Source organism: Lepidochelys kempii, chromosome 1 (assembly GCF_965140265.1).
Source record: "Lepidochelys kempii isolate rLepKem1 chromosome 1, rLepKem1.hap2, whole genome shotgun sequence".
Classification (NCBI taxonomy): domain Eukaryota; kingdom Metazoa; phylum Chordata; order Testudines; family Cheloniidae; genus Lepidochelys; species Lepidochelys kempii.
In genome coordinates this window covers 211,393,192-211,410,865 of record NC_133256.1, presented here as the reverse complement: position 1 = coordinate 211,410,865, position 17,674 = coordinate 211,393,192, and the positions used below count along the sequence as shown (strand labels likewise).

Here is a 17,674-nt window from a genome sequence, read left to right as displayed (position 1 = left end):
CACGAGCTGGCGGAGCAGCTGGGAGCTGGCAGAGCGGAGCCGGTGGGGCTGGGTCGCTCCACTTCTCATCGCCCGGTGAGTGCACGGTGCACCCAACCCCTGCTGCAGTCCCCTGGGATGTAGCTCAGGGGAAGGGGTGGAGTGTGTGTGGGGGGGCTAGGGCAGAGCAGGGGTGGGAAGAGGTGGGGCGGGGGTGGAGCAGGGGCGGAGGCAGCTTTCCTGGCCAGCTCAGCCGACAGGGGGATCGGGCTGGCCAGGGGTCCTTCTGACTCTGGGTCCAGCGCCATGGCAAACCCGGTAGTGGTGGCACACACTTCAAAATGGCATCCTCCCATCCCCCGCAGTGTGACCTTGCACACACCATGTGTAAGAGGTTACACTGGTGGGGGTGAAGTGATGCTGGCAGGGGCAGGCCCATGCCATTCCTAGAAGTACCGGAATGTCCGGTATTCTGGGAATGCATGAATGGCTACCCTAGTGCTCAGCAATTTGGAAAATCAGGCCAGTTATTCAGGTGCCTAAATATGGATTTAAGGGCCTTACCCTCAGCACCAATTTTTGAAATTCCTGGCCTATGGATTCAGATTATCCTTCTGCTGGTTATGCCTGGAGATTCCCAAACATAAGGAGGGGACATAAGAGAGAATTCCCAATTTAATTTGGTGTAAATGAGAAGAGAATCAGGTGCAAAGTGTTCTTCTATCTGGTCTACCTCTCTTTGAAAGCCATTGCCTAGGAAACCATCTCTCCTCAAATACCTTTTTGATTAGTGTCCAGAAACATATGGATAATTAATTCCCCATCCCTTTTACCAGCTTTGGGAACAGGTGCCTTGAATAACAGCTCTACTTCACAGCACTTAAATCCTAAACCAAGATAATTGCCTATGTTTTTATTGCACATCTCTGAGTCCCTAGCAATCATTACCTTTTAATGACTCTCCCATCTTTTCTGATGGCTTTGTTTATGTCATTAATTTCCTTTCCAGGTGATACCAAAGACTGGTCCGACAGGACTCTTAAATGCAAATGACATTCAAATAGACTGTAAGGTTGGCATTTCTGTGTGGGACAAGATTTTCCCAATCTTTGAATGAACCAAGTATGTAGGCTTCAGCTCTAGTCAAGACACATCACCAATGTTACTATTGCAAATTTAAAATTGCCACTAAATTCCCCCATTACATTAATCTGGAAGGAGTATAACCACATCAGATAATAATGGGGGAAGGAGTTTTAATTCTTTCAGGGTCTTTGTGTTGTCTAAAAGAATTCTCATCCATCTCCAGCTATCTGCCTCCAAGCAACCAAGAAGTCACTGACTCAAATGAGCCTCTGCTCTCAGAAAAGAGTTATGCGCTGGTAAGAATGCTTCAGTATTTTTCCTCAAGGTGGTTTATAAGGGGACGTGTCCTCTTTCTATCGGTCTTGATTGTGCCCATTGCTATTATTATTAAATATTTATATTGTGGTAGCATCCAGATGTCCCAATCAGGAGCCAGATCCCAATCAGGAGCCAGACCCCAATCGGCAGGTGCTTTACTAACACAAAAAAAAGCTCCCCTAAGGAGCTTACATTCTTAGATCCCATGGTATCAATCACTAGCTGGGCAACAAAGTCACTCCCCTTGTATTGCTGAAGGAGAGATGAGAGAAGAAGAAGTTTCTCACATTGTGCCGTAACGATGGTTCTTCAAGACATGTGTCTCATGGATGCTCCACTGTAGGTATGCTTGCATCCCTGCACCGCTGATTGCAGAACTTTAGTAGCAGTGTCTGCTGAGCCCACACAAGTGCGGTCTCTCCTCGTGCTGCACCACGAGGCTAGTCAGCGCATGCAGGCAACGCCCCCTCAATTCCTCCTCCACCACAGAGTCATTGACAAGAACTCTGAAGTAGAGGGGAAGAGGGTGAGTTGTGGAGCACCAATAGGGACACACATCTAAGAGTCATCACTACTGCACAAGGTGAGTAACTTCTTCTTTGAGTAGTGTGATAGATCCAGGCCGTTGGGTACAGCAGAGTAGCCCCCCCCCCTTATTGGGATCCAGGAAGTCAGAGGCAAACCCCCCCACTGCTAAAGGATCCCCCCGCAGCCTAAGGGGGGGGGGGGTCCACAGGACCTGGAAAACCAAGTAATTACGGGGGACAACTAATGAACAACAGGGACGGAAGTGCTGTCAAAGGGTCAAACGAAGGGAACCAGACGGGGACACTGAGCAGAGAACCCCGGACAGCGCCCACTGCTCCTCAAAGGTGTCAAGGGAGTCAGTGGATGCCGCCCAGAGGAACTCTGCCCGGAGGTGTGAACGGACAGAGGAGTGGAAATAGGCCCCACAGTCGCAGCAGATTCCATCGGCCAACCTCTTCATACAGCAGAGTAGCAGAAGGCAGATCTACTGGCCACTGGATTAACAGTTTTCTGTTCCCTGACTGACCAGAGCAGGGGCTGCTCCAGGCTAATGAGAACACCTGACTCCAATTAACCTGCAAAGAGTCAGGTGAGGCCATTAAGCTAATGTGATCACCTGACTCTAATTAAGGCCCCTCTGATACTATAAAAGGGCTCACTCCAGTCAGGCAGAGGAGAGCCAGGGAGAGGAAGTGTGGCTGAAGGGCTGGTTAATGAAGACACCCTCAAGTCATTGGTAAGGGAACCCTAAGGTAAGGGTGAAGAAGGGAAAAGCAGGAGAACTGTGGGAAAATGTCCCGGGGAAATGTAGCAACTCTGGTAGTGAAAGGTTGGCTGCCAATAGCTGCTATCACTAGGGTCCCTGGGCCAGAACCCAGAGTAGAGGGTGGGCCCGGGTTCCCCCCAACCCACCACTACAGAAACATCTCCTGGGAGGGGAAAACAGGCCCTTGTCAGGACAGGATGCTAAACTGTTTTGGTAAGAGGCAGTAGGAGCAACAGAGACTGTGGGAGTTCTCTCACCAACCTCCTTGCTGGCTTATGATGAAAAGAGCTCAGTAGACTGTATCCCAGGCCCTAGAGAGAGAAGGGCTATGTGGAGGGTTGCACTGAGTCTCTGAAGCTAGCATAAGCCACCTGGAAGTGTGGGACCCACGGGGACAAGGTTGGAGCTCTGCCACAGTACTCTCCATATGGGTGCTTAATTGTAGGTGACTCCCAAGCAGTACTTATATGGGGGGCTGGGACTTTGGAGTCGGGTCAGTTACAGATGACAGCAGTGTGGAGCTGAAGATGGCATCAGAGGCAGAGTCCCCAGTGATCGCATAGTGTTCTGTGAATGTGTGGACTGACATCTATGTCACCGCTCTACAGATCTCTGAGATAGGGATATTCTTGAAGAAGGTGATGGATGAGGAGATTGACCATGTGGCGTGTGTATGAATTGAGTCTGGAAGGGTCATGCTGCAAATTTGGTAGCACTGTCTGAAGCACTTTGAGACCCACTTACAGAACCTTTGGGCTGATATTGCTTAGTCCTTGGATATTTCTGAAATGGAGAGGAAAAGTCTAGGGGACTTCCTGAAGGTCCTATCCTGCCAAGGTAGAAGGCCAGGGCTCTTCTGACATCTAGGGTGTGAAGTATAGCATCCCTGTTGTCTTGGTGAGGCTTGGGATAGAAGATTGGAAGGTGAATCAATTGATTCACATGAAATGGAGAGGTTACCTTAGGGATGAATTTTTGATGTGGCCTGAGCATAGCCTTATCCGGAAAGAATACTGTGTAGGGGGATGTGCCCTCGGGGATGCTCTCTCTCCTATTCTTCTGGCTGAGGTAATCACGATCAATAAAGCTGTTTTCATCAATAGTTACGTCAGCAAACAGCTGGCTATGGGTTCAAAAGATGGCCTAGTCAGCCCTTTCAATGCAAGGTTTAGGTCCCACATAGGGGTAGGAAGTTGAGGCTGAAGGAAGAGGTTTATTATGCCCTTGAGGAACTGTTTTGTGCTTGGGTGTGACAGCACTGAATACCCCTTTACAGGTCGGTGAAAGGCTGTTATAACTGTTAGATGGACCCTAAGAGAGCTTAGGGATAGGCATGACTTTTTAAGGGTCAGACCATAGTCTAAGATGTGTGGAAGAGACATGGATGTTGGTGAGATTTGTTGGGATTTGTTCAGATTTGTTGCACCAAATCTGAAACATGGACCATTTCTGCAGGATCATGTGGAGGATTTCCTAGGCTGCAATAGAACCTCTTGTACTTCTCTGGAGCAGGAGCTCTCTAAGTGTTGGAACCAAGCAGGAGACATGCTTTGAGGTGGAGAATCTCCGAGTTGGGATGCAGAGTATGCCCTTTATCCTCTGAGAGGAGGTGCAGAATGTTCGGGAAGGAGAACAGTGTGCACGTCGCGAATTGTGCCAGGTAAGGGAACCAGGTCTGTCTCGGCCAGGTAGGAGTGATCAAAATGAAATGAGCGCCATCCCTTTTTATTTTTAGTAGGAGTAGAGGAAATGGAGGAAAGGCATAAAGAAGGTCCCTGTCCCATGGGAGAAGGGTATCGTCCAGACATTGCTGTCCCATCCTGCCCTGGAGCAGTAGCACAGACATTTCTTGTTCTGGTAAGTGGCGAATAGGTCTGTGGATGTTGTTCCCTATCATGTGAATAGGTCATGGAGCACAGACTGGTGTATCTCCCGCTCGTGATCATGTGGGGATCTGTGACTGAGATTGTCCACTATCAAGTTCTGTGTGTGCAGGAAATAAGCTGCAGACAGTGTAATGTTGTGTTAGATGCACCAATTCCAAAGCCTCTTTGCTGACTACAGGCCAGTCAGCCTCACCTCAGTCCCTGGAAAAATCATGGAGCAGGTACTCAAAGAATCAATCCTGAAGCACTTACATGAGAGGAAAGTGATCAGGAAAAGTCAGCATGGATTCACCAAGGGAAGGTCATGCCTGACTAATCTAATCGCCTTCTATGATGAGATTACTGGTTCTGTGGATGAAGGGAAAGCAGTGGATGTATTATTTCTTGACTTTAGCAAAGCTTTTGACACAGTCTCCCACAGTATTCTTGTCAGCAAGTTAAAGAAGTATGGGCTGGATGAATGCACTATAAGGTGGGTAGAAAGTTGGCTAGATTGTTGGGCTCAACGGGTAGTGATCAATGGCTCCATGTCTAGCTGGCAGCCGGTGTCAAGTGGAGTTCCCCAGGGGTCAGTCCTGGGGCCGGTTTTGTTCAATATCTTCATAAATGATCTGGAGGATGGTGTGGATTGCACTCTCAGCAAATTTGCGGATGATACTAAACTGGGAGGAGTGGTAGATACGCTGGAGGGGAGGGATAGGATACAGAGGGACCTAGACAAATTGGAGGATTGGGCCAAAAGAAATCTGATAAGGTTCAATAAGGATAAGTGCAGGGTCCTGCACTTAGGACGGAAGAACCCAATGCACAGCTACAGACTAGGGACCGAATGGCTAGGCAGCAGTTCTGCGGAAAAGGACCTAGGGGTGACAGTGGATGAGAAGCTGGATATGAGTCAGCAGTGTGCCCTTGTTGCCAAGAAGGCCAATGGCATTTTGGGATGTATAAGTAGGGGCATAGCGAGCAGATCGAGGGACGTGATCGTCCCCCTCTATTCGACATTGGTGAGGCCTCATCTGGAATACTGTGTCCAGTTTTGGGCCCCACACTACAAGAAGGATGTGGAGAAATTGGAGAGAGTCCAGCGAAGGGCAACAAAAATGATTAGGGGTCTGGAACACATGACTTATGAGGAGAGGCTGAGGGAACTGGGATTGTTTAGTCTGCAGAAGAGAAAAATGGGGGGGGGGATTTGATATCTGCTTTCAACTACCTGAGAGGTGGTTCCAGAGAGGATGGTTCTAGTCTATTCTCAGTGGTAGAAGAGGACAGGACAAGGAGTAATGGTCTGAAGTTGCAGTGGGGGAGGTTTAGGTTGAATAGTAGGAAAAACTTTTTCACTAAGAGGGTGGTGAAACACTGGAATGCATTACCTAGGGAGGTGGTAGAATCTCCTTCCTTAGAAGTTTTTAAGGTCAGGCTTGACAAAGCCCTGGCTGGGATGATTTAATTGGGGATTTGTCCTGCTTTGAGCAGGGGGTTGGACTAGATGACCTCCTGAGGTCCCTTCCAACCCTGATATTCTATGGTTCTATGATTCTGTGCACAGGTAGGGAGACCTGGTTCCCCCTTGCTGACTGACGTAGTACATACAGCTATGTTATCTGTTAGGAACTTTGTGTGTGATCCTGTGATCAGCAGGAGGAAATAGGTGCAGGTGTTCCTGACCACTCATAGCTCAAGTTTGATGTGAAGGGATATATCCATGAGCGACCATTTGCCTTGAGTCATAAGACCGTTTAGATGTGCACCCAACCCTGTGAGTGATGTGTCGGTGGTGAGGATTAACAACAGTGATGCAAGAAGGGGATCCCTTTGCTCACAGTGGCTGATGAGATCCTGAAGGGGAGGACGCTGTATTGTCAATGGTCATGTCCCAGAGTGAACTGAAGAAATTGTCTGTGAGCTGATAGGATTGAGATGTGAAAATAGACATCCTGGAGGTTGAGGGCCCAAAACCAGTCTCCTTGTTCCAGTGCTGGAATGATCATCAATAACATGACCATCTTGAACTTCTGAGCCTTGACAAACTTGTTGAGAACTCTGAGGTACAGTAAGGAGCTCCAACTCCCTTCCTTTTGGGTATTAGGAAGTGATGAGAGTAGAACTGCTTGCCTTGTAGATGGTGAGGCAGTGGTTCTATGGCTCCTGACTGGAGGAGGCAATTTGTCTCCTGTTGTAGTAAACTCTCATGAGAAGGGCCCCTGAAGAGGGATGAGGAGTGTTGTGGAGTGGGTAGGAAGGTGAAATGGATGGAGTACCCTGATCGGATGATCTCCAAGACCCATTGGTTTGACACTATGCATTCCCAGGCACTACAGAATTCTGCCAGTCTCTGGCCAAATGGGTGTACAACAATAGTCAGTTGTGTCAGTCAGGGGGAGTGGTTTTGCAGTGCCTCAACCTGCCAGTCAAAAGTGATGCTTAGATGCATGTGGTTGGGATAAAGGGTGTGGGCCAGACGACTTATGTTTTGGGAATTTCCCTTTCTTTCTTTGCAGCTCGTAATGTGGCTGCGGTTGGTATTGAGCTACATATGGTCTATGCTGGGATTGCGGACTAAATAGTCTCTTTTGCCCTGGTGTATAGATTCCCAGAAACCTGAGGGTGGCCCTGGAATCCTTCAGGTATGAAGAGAGGCATTGGTCTTTTCAGCTAAGGGCTTCGTGCTCTCAAAGGGAAGATCTTCCAACGTGGACTGCACCTCTTTCAGGAATCCTGACAAGTGGAGCCATGATGCCCATCGCATCACCACTGCCGTTGAGATGAATTTCGCTGCTGTGTTGGTGGCATCAAGGGCTGATTGTAGCAATGTTTTTGCCACCAGTTGCCCTTCCTTTATGATGGCCGTGAAGGTTTACTGCTATATCTCTGGCAGTTTATCAATAAAGTTGTTAAGTTTACTGCAGTTTGTATAATTGTATTTGGCCATGAGTGCCTGATAGTTGGTAATATGGAACTGTAAGGTGGCTGAGGAATAAGCCTTTCTGCTGAAAAGATCAAGGCACTTCCAATCCCTGTCATAGGGGGTAGCTCTGGACTGGTGTTGCTGGCCATGGGAATTGACAGTGTCCGCCACGATGGAATTGGGTGGTGAGTGGGAAAAGACGAATTCCGATTCCTTGATGGGGACATAATATTTTTTGTCTGTACATTTGCAAGTTGGTGCCATTGTTGCTGGGGTTTGCCACACTGTTTTTGTGGGGTCTAAAATGGCTTCATTAATTGGGAGGGTAATCTTTGAGGAGGATGAAGAGTGGCGAATATCAAGGAGCTGATGGTGGTTGTCCTTGACCTCTTCTAGTGGTATGTAGAGGGTGTTCACCACTGTCTTTGACAGCTCCTGGAAAAGGTGGAAGTCGTCTGCCAGAGATGGTTGGGTGAGAGATGATGGTTTTGTCTGGAGAAGAGGAAGATATGGTCTTTGGTGTTGTGTCTTCCTTGGTGCCAGCTTCCTGTTCCTCCATCTCCTGAGGCACCTCTGAAGCCCTGGATGCTGCAGCTGAGGAGGTGTGCCTGGAGGGATCTTGGGCAAGGCCTGAAGTTCAGGCAGCAGGCTGTCAGTGCACAACCCAAGGGTCCCAATACAGCCATTGTGGTGGCATACAGCCTGATGGAGGTGCCCATGGGTGGCCATACCAAGATGGTTGTGGTGGAGCCATCTGTGCGTACATTCTTGGGCCTTGTTGGTAGTGGGTCTGATATGGAGCCTGCGAGGAGTACTGTGAGACCACCTCCTCTGGCTCACTACCTCAGCCCTCACTAGTCAGTGGAGGGGCATGGCTTGGCTGTGGGAATATCCTCTGTGCCCGGTAAAATCTTGGTGTCATGATGTTGGCACTAAGCGGCAGGGACTCAGGTGCATCCCATAGGCTGAGGTCTTTGGTTCTGCAGAATTCCACTGGTACCAAATGTCCTGGTGTCGGTGCCGGGGGGTGGGGTGGGTTAGGGAGGGGACAAAGACCTTGTCTGCACCAGGATCTCCAGTGCTGGGTGAATTGTCGCTGGTGGTACCGAGGTTGACACATGTCCCAGGAGCATCTCCTTAGAGTGTTTACTCTTGTTCCTTGGTACCGAGGACTTGGGGGTTTGTGCCCATAGTGTCCATGGGCCTGTTGACGGTACTGATAGCCCACGGTCATCGTGCGGCATGGGAACCGGATTTGGGTGGTCTTGGTGTTGACCGTGCCAAGGATACCAAGCAAGATGGTGATCACTTGCGGCTATCTCTGAGCTCACTTAGAGGACTTCCCACTCTCTCTTCAGAGGACTCATGAGAGGAGTCCTCAACCTGCTTCTTTGAACCACTTTCATTAGATGTCAAAGGTTGTGTGGAAGACTCATGTCTGCAGGAAGATTGAGGTCAGAGTGCTGCCTCCATGAAGTTGATCTTTTGGCAGAACTCTCTGTCTTTGCGGGATTTGGCCGCAACTGCTGGCAGAGGGTACACTTTTGCTGAATGTGGCCATCACTGAGGCAACGAATGCACTGGGGGTGCTTATCTGCTACCAGGATCACCTCATTGCCGGTATAGCACTTCTTGAAGCCCAGCGAGGATTAGCCTGTGTGCGCTGACTAGCCCTATGGCACAGAATGAGGAGAGACAGCGCATGTGTGAGCCCAACAGACACTGCTATTGAAATTCTCCAATTAGCAGCGCAGGGATGCACACACATCTACAGTGGAGTACCCATAGGGACATTACTCAAAGAAGAACAAAATGTTATATTCACGGTGTACAAACAGAGAAAATTAATGAAAACTTGCCGGAGGGCTGCAGTGTAATACTATTTTCTTGCTTACAGAGAAAGACAAAGCAGGCTGCTCCCTAAAGCAGTGAGGCACAGCTTTATCCACCTTACTATAGGCTGGCTGACTCTCTGCCAAGCTGACTGCTGGTAGGCCCAGATTGCACACTTCCCTACAGAGCCCCCTGACTGTGAGCAAGACCTGGAGAAACCTCTGAGCATTTAAAGTGACAGCTTACAATTTCAATACAGTTTTCCACACACCACTCTAAAGCCTTACCCTCCAACTTCCTTGCCCCTTTCACCAGTGCCAGCATAGTGTGCACCAAATGCATTGTCTGATCAGACACATTTTCTTTAAAGTTCCCATTTTTCGATGTGCTTCATTACCCCATATTACTCACACCTGATCAGCACAGCATCACAAGTGTAGACAGAGGCTGAGCCTGATATGACATCCTTCCTTTATTGTCTCTGTAATGTGTGGATTCTTATCAAGCGAATCTGCACCCACCCTGGTATTTAGGGTAGATATCTCCTCCCCGGTTGTAAAATGTGGAGGTTGCTCAATTTCCCCATTTATATAGGCAATGCCTCTGGACTGGGTGAGAACGTTTGTGGGTTGAGCATCACAGCTTGCAGCTTCTTTTCAGGGCACTAAAGATGGGCCTGAATGGGAATAACATGCTGAATTTCCTTCCCTGAAGTTTGGATATGAATCCAGAAACCTGTTTCACCACTCTCACAGCCCGGTGTAAATCAGGAGTAACTTTGTTGAAGCCTGTGGTGTTACGCCAGAGTAAATCAAGAGTGAGAGGAGAATCAAGACCCTGACTGCATAACTCAAGCAGGCCTGTCACTATAATGGTTTGAATCAGAATAGAAAACACAACCCCATCCCTCAATAAGTAAGTGGAAGTTTAGATGTGGGTCTCTTTCTGGGTCTGAATGGCATGGCTCCTCCCATCCCTACATGGATACATCCCAACAGACTTGCTTAGAGACTCAGGGCCTGATTCTCCACTCACTTATGCTGGTGTTACACCATTGACTTCACTGGAACTACTCCTGCATTATGCCCTTGTATAGGGAATGTGAATGAGCCACGCCTTGAGCGACATAAGTTACACCAACCTAAGCATCGATGTGGACAGCACTATGTCAGCAGGGTTGATTAATTAAGTCGATGTGAGAGCTCTCTTCTGCTGGCTTAGAGAGTCTACACTAGCTGCACTATAGTGACACAGCTGCATCCGTGCAGCTTCGCTGCTGTAAACTCGGTAGCTCAGCCATTGCTTTAGTCAGGCATTGGGGCCCTGAACCTGACTGGAAACTTGCAGATGCTTCTGTAATATAAGCAATTAATGTTATGCAGTTTGGTGGACTGCAGGGCAATGTATTGTATAGGACTTGCACCCTGTCATCCCTGGCTACCCAGGTGGAGTGGAGTTACAATAAATGTGTAACAGAAATGACTGACAAATGCTGTAACTTGGAATTTCCTGTATTTGGTGGATATAGAACCTCAACCATAACGTTGTGAATTTGATTTAATTTCCTTGTCTTTACATTGAAAAAAGAAAAGGAAACAAAAGGAGAAATTGTGAGGATCCTATGTTAAAATGAATGGTTCAATTTACCAGTAGCCATTTGTGCTATATTGATCTGCTAATTCCACAGCCCCCTGAAGAGACTTTGGCTACTGGCCAATAGCATCCAAATATCACAGAGATGGGTTCGGTATAAAATTCTGGACAGATCAACAGACCTATCCTTTCAAGTCCTCTGGGCAAGTTTTACAGAATTATACAATGCCCACTGGGACAAATCAGCATTGGTGTAACTTGATTGAATTCCCTGAGAGTTCACAGAACTTCATAAACATGATTTAATTAAGCCTTATAGGACTACGATGATAAATTACAGAATAATGCAATAAATTCAATTTTTCTTGTTTTTTTTACCACCTCTGATGCACTCTGCCCACTGATCACTCTCCCGCTGGGGCTCCTTCTAGCCTTCCAGACTCCTGAGTAGCTTCAAATGACCATAGCAAGAATGGCACTCCCAACACTGACACCCCCAGCTAAGCAAACACCCCCTTCAAAAATTAAAAGAAAGGACAGATAGAAAGAAAAATGCCAAAAGCCAGAGACTCCACAAACTCAGGTATTGCTATCGATTTTGCATGGAAGGTGTGCTGATACTATGGTGATGAGCAGCAGTAGTGAACCTATGGATTGAAAACTGGTTTGTGAACCATAAGGGTTAGAAAGCCAAGCTCTATGCTACTAGAAAGCCATGAAGTGAAAGCTCCTTTTCCAGTACATAAAGGCATTTGTTTTGAGCCCTGGTAGGTTGCACAATACTGTCCCTTTTAGTCATAAAGTTATGGATGGGAAAGGGTATTGCAGGGAACTTTTATAGATTTTGAAATGTTGTAATTTGTCTCCTGCTGAGACCTGCATATCTGGACTTGTGGTGCTAAGGAATTGGGTTTTACAAAGGATGGGAGGAAGAATCATCCAGGGGATTAGGATACTAAATTGGAATTTGGGACATTTGGGTTCAGTCATTCATTTTCACCTTTATGTGACTGGATATTTACTTGGGAGCTACAGTGCCACCATAAACTTCCTGTGTGAGCTCAGGTAAATCAAAAGGAGTACTTGTGGCACCTTAGAGACTAACCAATTTATTTGCATCCGATGAAGTGAGCTGTAGCTCATGAAAGCTTATGCTCAAATAAATTGGTTAGTCTCTAAGGTGCCACAAGTACTCCTTTTCTTTTTGAGAATACAGACTAACACGGCTGCTACTCTGAAACCTCTCAGGTAAATCAGCTACTCTTTCTGTAAAATGGGAATAATAGCATTTCCCTGCCTCACAGGTGTGTTGTGAGGACAAATCCATGAAAGACTGTGAGGTGCTTAGATACTATGTACTATGTTACAGTTTGCAGGAGATAATGCTGCCTGCTTCTTGTTTACAACGTCACCTGAAAGTGAGAACAGGCTTTCGCATGGCACTGTTGTAGCAGGCGTTGCAAGATATTTACGTTCCAAATGCGCTAAAGATTCATATGTCCCTTCATGCTTCAGTCACCATTCCAGAGGATATGGGTCCATGCTGATTGTGGGTCCTGCTTGATAACAATCCAAAGCAGTGTGGACTGACGCATGTTCATTTTCATCATCTGAGTCAGATGTCACCAGCAGAAGGTTATTTTCTTTTTTGGTGGTTTGGGTTCTGTAGTTTCCACATCATCTTTTAAGACTTCTAAAAGCATGCTCCACACCTCGTCCCTCTCAGATTTTGGACGGCATTTCAGATTCTTAAACCTTGGGTCAAGTGCTGTATCTATTTTTAGAAATCTCACTTAGAAACCTTCTTTGGGTTTTGTCAAATCTGCTGTGAAATTGTTCTTAAAACAAACGCGTGCTGGGTCATCATCCAAGACTGCTATAGCATGAACTATATGGCAGAATGCAGGTAAAACAGAGCAGGGGACATACAATTCTCCCCCAAGGAGTACAGTCACAAATTTAATTATTTTTTTAACAAGCATCATCTGCATGGAAGCATGGAAGGGGTTTATAAATGTTTAGCATATCTGGCATGTAAATACCTTGCAATACTGGCTACAAAAGTGCCATACAAATTCCTGTTCTCACTTTCAGGTGACATTGTAAATAAGAAGCGGGCAGCAGTATCTCCCATCAATGTAAAACTTGTTTGTCTTAGTGATTGGCAGAATAAGAAGTAGGACTGAGTGGACTTGTAAGATCTAAAGTTTTACTCTGTTTTGTTTTTGAGTGCAGTTATGTAACCAAAAAAAATCTGCATTTGTAAGCTACACTTTCATGATAAAGGGATTACACTTCAGTACTTGTACAAGGTGAATTGAAAAAATACTATTTCTTTTAGAGTAACAGCCGTGTTAGTCTGTATTTGCAAAAAGAAAAGGAGTACTTGTGGCACCTTAGAGACTAACCAATTTATTAGAGCATAAGCTTTCTGAGGAAGTGAGCTGTAGCTCACGAAAACTTATGCTCTAATAAATTGGTTAGTCTCTAAGGTGCCACAAGTACACTATTTCTTTTGTTTATCATTTTTACTGTGCATCTATTTCTAATAAAAAATAATAATATAAAGTGAGCACTGTGCACTTTGTATTCTTTATTGTAATTGAAATCAATATTGAAAATGTATAAAAACATCCAAAAATATTTAATAAATTTCAATTGGTATTCTATTGTTATAAGTGCGATTAATCGCGATTAATTTTTTTGAGGTAATTGAATGAGTTAACTGTGATTAATTGACAGCCCTAGTATTAATCCACACTCATGATAACTGACCAAAAAAAAGTAGCCGGGCCCTACTTCCCAAAGAAATGGGGGAGCATTAACAGGCATTGAGGGGGAATGCTGGGGGGGGTACTAGGATTTTGGAGAGAGCAATAAGTGTCATTGAGGAAGTGTTGGGGGTGTGGAGGGAGCAGTAGCTGGCATTGATTGGGTGTGGGGGAAGGACTAACTGGAATTGATGGTGAATGCTGTGGGTGGGGGCATTAACTGGCAGAGAGGGAGCACTGGAGTTGGGGGACCACTAATGTGCAGCAGGGACGGGTGGAGTGTGTGTGGTGAGAAGTGGTAAGGGGCAGTGAGGGGGTGCACGCTGTGTGGGGGGAGGCAATAAAGGGTAGCGGGGGGTGTGTTGTATGTAGGCAGAGAGTCAGTAATGGGCAGTGGGGGGGAGGATGTGTGCTTTGTGTAGTACGGGTGTGGGGGGGTGTTGGTCCCATGAGTGAGGGGCCGGGGTGGGGAGATTGGGGCACAGTGGGGTGGGAGGAGGGGATACTGTCACCTCCTCCCACCCCACTGTGCCCCAATCTCCCCGCCCCGGGCAGTGGCAGAGGCGCTAGTACCTACCTCTCTGCCAGAGAGGCTGGAGCCAGGTCTGGGAGCCAGCCAGTTCTCTATCAGCAACAGCAGCTGTGGCTCTTCAGGCCCTCTCACATTCTTATTCCGGCAACCAGACTTTCAGTGTCTGGTCAGCAATGCTGACTCAACACTGCCAGGTCCCTTTTCAACCAGACTTTCTGGTTGAAAGCCAGACACCTGGCTACCCTATATCGTACTGCTATGCTCTCTGTTTTCAGAATCACTGTGGCAGGGTAGAGGGTCACTATCTGAACTCTGGTGATTCTACCGCAGCTTCTCTCTCCTCTGGTTTGGGGAGGTGTTCAGAGGAAGTGCTAGAGAGTACTGTTTGGGAGAAAAAGCTGGGAGAATTTCTTCATGGAGATCAGACTTCAGTCACATGGGTCAGAGAACTGGACTGAATATCATACTGGGGATTTTCTCTTTATTTGCTCCTGCTCTTACAAAACTGCACACTTGAGGGCAGCAGAACTCCTACATGTTCTCTTGATTCAGCCTGCTGTGAGTATGCAGAAATTTGTTACACTGGAATGTCTGACACTGAAATTTCTTAAAGCTATAGCTCCCAGATAAATATCCAGTCACCAAAGGGTAAAAGCAAACAAAATCTCATTTGTCCACTGGTTTTGCTAACTGGCTACTCTGCAGCTTTGTGTTTATTAGATTTTTATTTCTTACAAGTAGAGTCCCACATGGTCATTCTGAAGTGGATGAGAGGTATCTTTGCATACTATATATAGAGACCAAGTGCTGGGTTCAGAGGAAAAGCAAGCAGCCTAGTTGCAAATTAGAAAATTACCAACTGGTTCATTAGGAGAGATAAATTCAAACTGCATGACCTGGAAAGTTCTCTGAGCATAGAAGATAAGGTCAGACTGGTTTCACAGAAACTTACTTACACATCTAGCAAGGATTTTATAGCATTAAGCCCAACTGGGTGTGCATGAACAGAATACTGGTTCACACCTGACTGGTGTTGTGTGACAATAAGGGCAAAAGATATGTGCCTTCAATCAGCAGAGAAGGGTACCAGTTTCATAAAATGCATACTCCCTTTTATTGTAGTTGTGAGTCTTTTTAATTTTAAATTTAAAGACCTGGACATCTTTGTGGTGGTTCAGTGAAAACTTCTGCTCCATGTGCTGCTGTCACCGGGTGGCACTGTTACACATAGTCTTGTACGTTCTTTTTGTTAGTATGCAAGCAAGTTTTCAGTCTTGGAAGGAATGCTTGTCATGTTGGTAGATTTTGCTTTTCAAGGTTCTGTGCACAGTCAGTGGTCATTGGCAGGGAGCTGTGTGAGTGGCAGGAAAATTTGGATGTATCTAGGATTCAATTATTCCTTTGTTCTGCTTGGGCAAGATATATTCAAATGTTGATAGTCTTTAATGACTGGCCTATTCATAGACAGATGCTGCAGTGCCATCCCCTACTCCTTAGCACAAGGAGTGTGAGGAAAGAATACAGTAAAAGGACAGACATAAGAATACAGACAATTCATAAAATCAAACTGGGATTCACGTGTTATTCATACACAGGGTTCCCAAATCACCACACAGGCAACAAGCCAAACACTAACTGGCAAGAAGTTAGATACAATTTCCCGTGTGGACCGGCTATCCCCAGCTGTTCCCTACAGAATGTTTTCCTTTGAAGAATCTGGCACTGGCTGCTGGAGCTCTGAGATGTGTGCTACCTAGGGCAGGGGTTCTCAACCTTTTTCTTTCTGAGGCCCCCGCAGCCCCGCACAACATGCTGTAAAAACTCTATGGCCCACCTGTGCCACAACCACTAGTTTTCTGCATATAAAAGCCAGGGCTGGCATTAGGGGGTAGTCAGCAGGGCAATTGCCTGGGAACCCATGCCACAAGGGCTCCCAGGAAGCTAAGTTGCTCAGGCTTCGGCTTCAGTCCCAGGTGGAAGGGCTTCAGCCCCATATGGTGGGACTTCAGCTTTCTGCCCTGGGCCCCAGAGAGTCTAACACTGGCTCTGAGCCCGCCCTGCCTACTGCCCAGGGCCAGCCCAAGGTTCCCCACTGCCTGCCAATGGCCCCGTTCCCCCACGTGCGCCCCCCTGCCCCTGCCACCTGGCTAAAAAAGGGACTATCCCAGCCAAAATGGGACAAATGGTCACCCTAGCACTATGCCTTTAGTACAAGAAACTTGGGAGATGGCACAGTGATGAGAGTGGAGATGAGGTGAACTCAGAGTTCTTGATCCTCCAATTACCAGAAAAAAACAGGATATGTTGTAGGAAGAACTTTTATAATGTGAGGTGTTTCAGCTAGGAGGCCATTTTCTAGTTCTCTGCTTAAGCACTTCGGAAGCTGAACAGAAGACTGAGGTGAGCAGTGGTGGGCAGAGGAGAATAGTTTGAACTGTTTGTAGCCACAGTGCAGTCTCCTTTGGATGAAAGTTCACAAGTTGACAATCTACAATTGGTCAACTCAGCTACTTAGAAAACTCCAATTAGTACAAAATGCTTCAGTTCGTCTCCTTGGCAACATAGGCTACTCCAAACACATTACACCTGCCCTCCACTCTCTACACTGGCTTCCCATAGAATTTGGAATCAGGTTCAAGGTCTTGGTCCTTATCTTCAAATCTCTCCATGGCCTGGGCCCACACATTCAACTTACCAGGCCAAACACCTATTTTCCCATGGTCTGTGAATCACTGTGGGGCTCAGGAGTGAAGACAATTGGGTGGGTGGGTGGGGGCAGTGCATATACCCAAAGGCTGAAACATATACACAGGGAATTTTTACCCTGAAAACTTAGTTTCAGTGCATCACAGAGATATGCACAGCTGTTTGCTCCCCTAGGTATTAATGACCTACTCTGGGTTAAATAATAAACAAAAGTGATTTTATTAAGTAATAAAAAGTAGGATTTAAGTGGTTCTAAGTAATAACAGACAGAACAAAGTAAGTTAGCAAGCCAAATAGAACAAAACTCACAAGTCTAAGCCTAATACATTAAGAAACTGATTACAGATGAAATCTCACCCCCAGAGATGTTCCAATAGGCTTCTTTCACAGACTAGACTCCTCCCTAGTCTGGGTCCAGCAATCACTCACACCCCCATAGTTACTGTCGTTTGTTCCAGTTTCTTTCAGGCATCTCTTTGCTGTGGAGAGGCCATCTCTTAAGCCAGCTGAAGACCAAATGGAGAGGCTTCCAGAACCTTTTATATTCTCTTTTGGGGGCGGAAACTCCTTTTTTCTTCTGTACAAAGTCACAGCAACAAAATGGAGTTTGTAGCCACCTGGGCAAGTCACATGTCCATGAACGATTCAGCTTTTTGCAGTCCGATGCCATTGTTTACATGTTCGTTTTAATGTTCCCAGGAAAGCTCAGATGTCGATTGGTGTCTCCCAAAGTCCATTCTTAGTTAAGTGTTTCTCAACTGGGCACTT

At 46.6% G+C, this 17,674-nt stretch overlaps 1 long non-coding RNA gene across 2 annotated transcripts; it reads left to right on the top strand.

Moving 5' to 3' along the window:
* Positions 1-2,592: 2,592 nt before the first annotated feature.
* LOC140905677 (uncharacterized) lies at positions 2,593-7,422 on the top strand. 2 transcript variants are annotated; one of them, XR_012156922.1, is made up of 4 exons: positions 2,593-2,647; positions 4,133-4,337; positions 4,413-4,534; positions 7,153-7,422. It is a non-coding gene; the product is annotated as an uncharacterized lncRNA (long non-coding RNA). The 2 variants fall into 2 exon arrangements; XR_012156926.1 differs by having other exon boundaries at positions 2,594-2,663.
* Positions 7,423-17,674: the final 10,252 nt, after the last annotated feature.